The sequence below is a fragment of the Lagenorhynchus albirostris genome, chromosome 6 (assembly GCF_949774975.1).
Source record: "Lagenorhynchus albirostris chromosome 6, mLagAlb1.1, whole genome shotgun sequence".
NCBI lineage: Eukaryota > Metazoa > Chordata > Mammalia > Artiodactyla > Delphinidae > Lagenorhynchus > Lagenorhynchus albirostris.
This window is the reverse complement of record NC_083100.1, coordinates 104804769-104810768: the sequence shown is the minus strand read 5'-3', so window position 1 is coordinate 104810768 and position 6000 is coordinate 104804769.

The following is a 6000-nucleotide window of genomic DNA, read 5'->3' as shown; positions in this document are numbered from 1 at the left end:
AAAAGGAAAAGACACACAGAATGAAGTTTGGAGAAACCAGGCACACATTTGCAAGAGTCCTCTCCCAGTGGAAACAGAGGACAGGCTCAATTCCTACAGCAACAAGCTGTGGGAAACACATGCAAAATATGTGTATGAGGAAAGCTCATTAGAGACTTGGTGCCCAACATTTTATCAGAGACTGGTCATGTAGGCATCCTCTGCCTAGCATTCACCAAAGTCCCAGACTTCCCGAAGGAAAGCACGTGTTCAGCATAAGCCACACTGTTTGCACAGTTTAGACACAGTGAGCCATTCTTATTGGTTAACTGTTGATTGGGAACACTCATTCTGAGGGTCAAGTTCCCAGATGCCAGCCAACAGCTAACCTTACAAACAAACTTTTCTAAGGACAGCAGTCTCAGCCTTGCTGTGTTAACTCCATTGTCAGACCTCTTTTCTGCACAACGACCTTTGGACATCTTAGTGTAGATGTCAAGTAGGCAGAGGTCTACATAGACCTTGAATTCAGAGGAAAACTCTGAGCTGAAGATGCAAATTTGTGAATCATCAGCATGAAGATGATATTTAAATTAATGAGACTAGATAATGTCCCCTAGGAAGTAAAACAATAGAAGTCCATGAACTGAGCTCAGGGCTCTCTAACACTTAGAGGTCAGAGAGATAAGAAGAAACAAGCCGGGGAGGGGGCAGGGGAGGGCAGAGAAAGAAAAGAAAACAAACCAAAAAAAAAAAAAAACAACTGAGAAGGAATAGGTAGAAGTAGAAAGATAAGAGGAGAAGCAGGAGACTAAGTCATCCTGGACGCAACATGAAGAAAGTATTTGATAAACCACAACTCAAGTAAGATGAGAAGTGAGAAATGATGGCTGGATTACATTTTAATATAGAGAGATAATCCACACTACTTATTCAGAAATATTTGTGACATCTTTTCACTTCCCTACAAGGTCCTATACAAAGCCTGGAAGGTGATGGTTGGTCCATGAAAATGAAGAGAGCAAGCACAATCCCAGCACCACTCACTCTGACCCCATCAACCAGCCCTCACCTAGCACTTAGCAGAGAGCTACAGAGAAGGAAGTCTTGGGAGAATCTAGGACCAAGTGGGAGGAAAGCTATCTGCTTGTGAGCGAAGAATAATCCAACCAGTCAGAGAAGGAAGAGCCAAGATCCAAGCTACTGAATGACCTAATGCATATAAATTGCTTAGTCTAGTGCCTGGCACTGTAAATACTACTGTGTTTGTCATCATCACCAACAACAAAACCATCAGTATTATCCAAGACTGATCTAGTTACAGCAAATCTCACAAAAAAGGAAGTGAAGCATAGTATAATTTATACTTCCAAGATTTTCAAGGACCAGATAGGGTCTTCTTATTCCAGACCAAATCTCCTAAATACCCTACACTTATTCTAATGCCCTGAAATGACTTATACCATATCCTTTTAAAGAAATGTACTTCCCTTTTTTATCCTGATTTCTGCCCATTTTTAAAGTCCCAGGTATATTTGTACATTGGCCTGACTAAGATTTATCCTTTGGACGATTTAAAATAATATGAGTGCTTCCTTAAACATTGCACCTTAGGTGCCTCACTCACTTACTCACTTCATTCTAATCCCAATCTCAACTGGGACTTAAGTAATGCTTAATTAGTGCACAATTAATGGTAGGTATTAGAATGATAAATGAAAGAACTAACTAAAGAATTGGGACCATCCACTGGAATTGTTTTTTCCTTCCGTCTCTCTCTGTCTCCCTCTCTTTCCGTCTTACTCTTCCTTTTCCTCTGTTTTTTTTTTTAAGGATTTATCCAGCATTGACCTTGAGCAATCAAGTCAATTAAGAATCACTATAAAAAATAACATATTTTAGAACAATTATTTGGAAACTGTGGGTTGCAACTCATTAGTGGATTGTAACATCTTTTTAATGACTTATTAATGCAATAGAATGGAATAGTTTACACTTGGCTAGTCTAGAAGAAAAATGAAAAGATAAAAAAATATATGACAGTGTATTTTATGAAGTAAAAATTGCTTCTTGAAGTTTTGTATGTGAGTGTGTGTTTCTGTGAGTGTGTGTGTTTCTCTCTATGTGTTTCTGTGTGTGTGTACTAGGCAGCAAGGAAAAAAGTATTTCATGTTTGATCATGGTCCAAAACATTCCAGAAACACACTCTAGAGAAACTGCCACAAATGATATTTCATAATGCAGAAGACCATTGTCTTTATTAGTCTAAACTGAACTCACAAAGAAATAATAAACATACAGGTTTTATTCTGTGATTTTCACACAGGTTCTGGAAGCTGCAGAAAGCCCCACTGTATGAGGTCTCATCCAGCTGATGCTACAACGCAGGACTGTGCAGGCAATTTCAAAATGCATAATTTGTTCCTTTTATTGTCTGGATGGGAGATGGTGAATACTTTCAATCCATAACAATAGACTTAACATTTGTATTCAAACCTCAGTGGATCCTCATGATTTTTAGCAGCATTTGGGGACATCTTGGGTATGATTATTACATTGTCTGGCTGGAAACACAATTTGAAGTTTGGAAGGAAACATATGCCAAATCAAATTCCCTAACAGGAGGCTCACTAAACATTAATTTTGCAAATCAGACTTTGTACAGTATCAAGCAGACCCAAGAGCTCTTAGGAAGCCAGAGGTTAAGAAAGATCACAGAGTTCCAGACCAAATGTCCAAGAACTATTCCTCCAAAGATTGCTTCCTGGAAGTCTCAGATTCATCTAACTTCAAGTTTACAAACTGAAGTCCAGGTCAAAATGAGGGTTGCTATTGTGTTTTGTGGAGCTGATACAATTAGTTATAAGTTGGAGACAATATTTTAAAACTGAGTGATTTTAAATAGAATCTATATGCCTAGCCTCTCTTGAAAAACTCAGAATATATGGCAGCGGGGCTGACATTTCATTATGGGTCTCTATAGCAGCTGCCTTTTTTGTACAGGCAAACCTTCTGCAGCTTTTCAGTGTCAGCATATGCACCTACATCTGCTTCAGTCACTTCTTTTACCTGCCTGGTCCCATGAACATTTTAATTTGTCATTCATAATCTAGCAATACGTATCTAATTAGAGTAGATCATCTGGAAACAGATATGGGTACTTTCAGAGGGGTGAAGCGTGGAAGCTAATTTAGTCAACAGTTTTTACATTTGCCCTATTTCTTCTCCTAAGCACATCCTTTCCTGTTCATTACAGTTGCTCAGTAAATGATTGCTGATAACTGTTTTACAGATAAATACGGTGTACAGCAATGAAAATCAGAAAGCGAAGTGTCTGGCAAAGAGGAACCTTGGCAAATATCTTAGTAGTCCCCTTCCCACTCGAAAACTTCCACCACCTATTACCTTAAATTTTCATGCCACTTCTCTGTTAATCTCAAAAAAAATCCAGATGTGTAATTATTTTTAGGTGCTGTAGTTCAAAGATATTCAAGGAGCCCAAGTTACAATGTTAGACTGATGTCTCGCAAATGCTCCATTGGTACTTCCGAACTGGAAGCTTGTATCCATGCTCTTCAGTCTAGAAGTCACTTCCTTTATTCCCTTACTCAGTTCAAACCCACCTCAGCCACACTGCTTTCTAGTCCTGAGGCCTCTACTGACTCTCTCTTCTCTGGGTTATGAGTGCTCTTCCTGCCTTTCCATTCTTAGCTGGGGAGTGGGTGCTCACTATAAACTATCCTTCTTGATTGTCCTTTCTGCAATAATCCATCAAATAAATATTAATTTAACATTTGTAAGACAGTGCATAATCACGGTCAGGTTTATAATGTGTATAAAATCCAGTCCTTACCTTTATGGAAATAACATCCAACTGTATAGACCACCCAGTATTCCCCAGTTACCATTCAGAATTGAGCACATATAGGTTCTAAGAAAATGCCTATTAAATGAATTGTTGAGCAGAGAAAAATCAATGAGTGAAGGAGCATATGAGTAATAAACAGACCGGTGAACTCTGTGTCCTTTGGATGGCCCACACATTTACTTTTTGGAATTTTACATTTGCACCATGACGTGCCAGGCCACACTCACAACCATGAACTGCTCCAAATCTGAGAGTGTGCACCATGCTACTCTATTTCTGTAGCTTCCATGGTAACAAGAATAGTTCCAGAACAAGAAGAGAAAGACAGCCTGATATGGACAAAAAAGCATGAAGAATCAGGAATCCACAGACTGTTTTAGGGTCCAGAATCTGCTGTAATGGATGCATTTGACCATAAATCCCACGTGGGTGGCTAACTGGTCCACCTTAATACTCAGTTTCCTCATCTGTAGAGTAATAAGGATGTGTTAGATCCAATCTCAGAATTCTTCCAGGAGTAACTTATGATCTTAATTAGAATTAGTCTTGGGAGAGGCTTTCTCTGAACTTTAAAGCAACAAAAAGAAATGATAAATCCTAATTTACAAAAAAGAAGAAGGAAAGAAAAAGAAAATTTTCACCACCATATTTGTTCTTGTTGATGTTGCTTTTGTTTTTCCCTATAGTTCCTTTTCCTCTATGGGGCTAATAACAATCAGAAAAAGGCTACCTTCATTAAGTTGCAAAAAAAAATTCTTCTCTTTCTCATGTTCCTTTATTTGATCAATCAGAATATGAGCTCGCTGCCTCCCGAACTGAATTTGGTGGACTTCTTTTAGAGTGTTTAAAAAATAGGAGAGATTTTGTTTTTATTTATTTAAACCAAACCTTGTTTGGGGGAGTTAACAGCAATTCTAGAAATCATCCTAGGATAACACTCATTATTTCATAAGAGATACGAAAGAGATAAAGTAGGGATTCTTAAACATTAGCAAGTTTCAGAATCACCTGGAGGACTTCTTAATACATGGATTACTAAACCCCACCCCACAGAATATTTCACTCAGCATTTCTGTGGCAGGACCAGATAAATGCATTTCTAACAAGTTCCCGCTGAGGCTCATGCTAGTGGCCACAGGACCATCGTTGACAACAGCTTTTCTATAATATAATGCTTCCCATTAAGGGAAGTTATTATTTGTAGCCCTAAAAGGCAAAGTCAGGATCTATAAACTAAAATGACTGAAATAGATAGATAGTCCCATATAGTTCAATATAACTAAAAAATTCAATAGCATTTAATTTCTGCAATAATAGAAAGGTCAGAAACTCTGCCGCCAACGAGCCTGTCCCCACAGTGAGCCACATCCATGACCTGCCTCTGTAGGAGACCCACCATCACTAGCAGCCGTGTGGCTGACAGGGCCTTGGTGCTCCAGCCAGGTGTCAGGCCTGAGGTGGGAGAGCCAAGTTCAGGACATCGGTCTACCACACACCTCCCCGCTGCACGTAACATCAAATGGCGAGAGGGCTCCCAGAGATCTCCATCTCAATGCTAAGACCCAGCTCCACTCAAGAACCAGCAAGCTACAGTGCTGGACACCCCATACCAAATAACTAGCAAGACAGGAACACAACCCCATCCATTAGCACAGAGGCTGCCTAAAATCATAATAAGTTCATAAACACCCCAAAACACACCACCAGGCGTGGTCCTGCCCACCAGAAAGACAAGATCCAGTCTCATCCACCAGAACACAGGCACTAGTCCCCCCCACCAGGAAGCCTAAACAACCCACTGAACCAACCTTACCCACTGGGTGCAGACACCAAAAACAATGGGAACTACGAACCTGCAGACTGTGAAGAGTAGACCCCAAACACAGTAAGTTCAACAAAATGAGAAGGAAGAGAACTACACAGAAGAGGAAGGAGCAAGGTAAAAACCCACCAGACCAAACAAATGAAGAGGAAATAGGCAGTCTACCTGAAAAAGAATTGAGAATAATGATAGTAAAGATGATCCAAAATCTTGGAAATAGAAGGCAGAAAATATAAGAAACGTTTAACAAGGACCTAGAAGAACTAAAGAGCAAACAAACAATGAAGAACAACACAATAAATGAAATTTAAAATTATCTAGAAAGAATCAA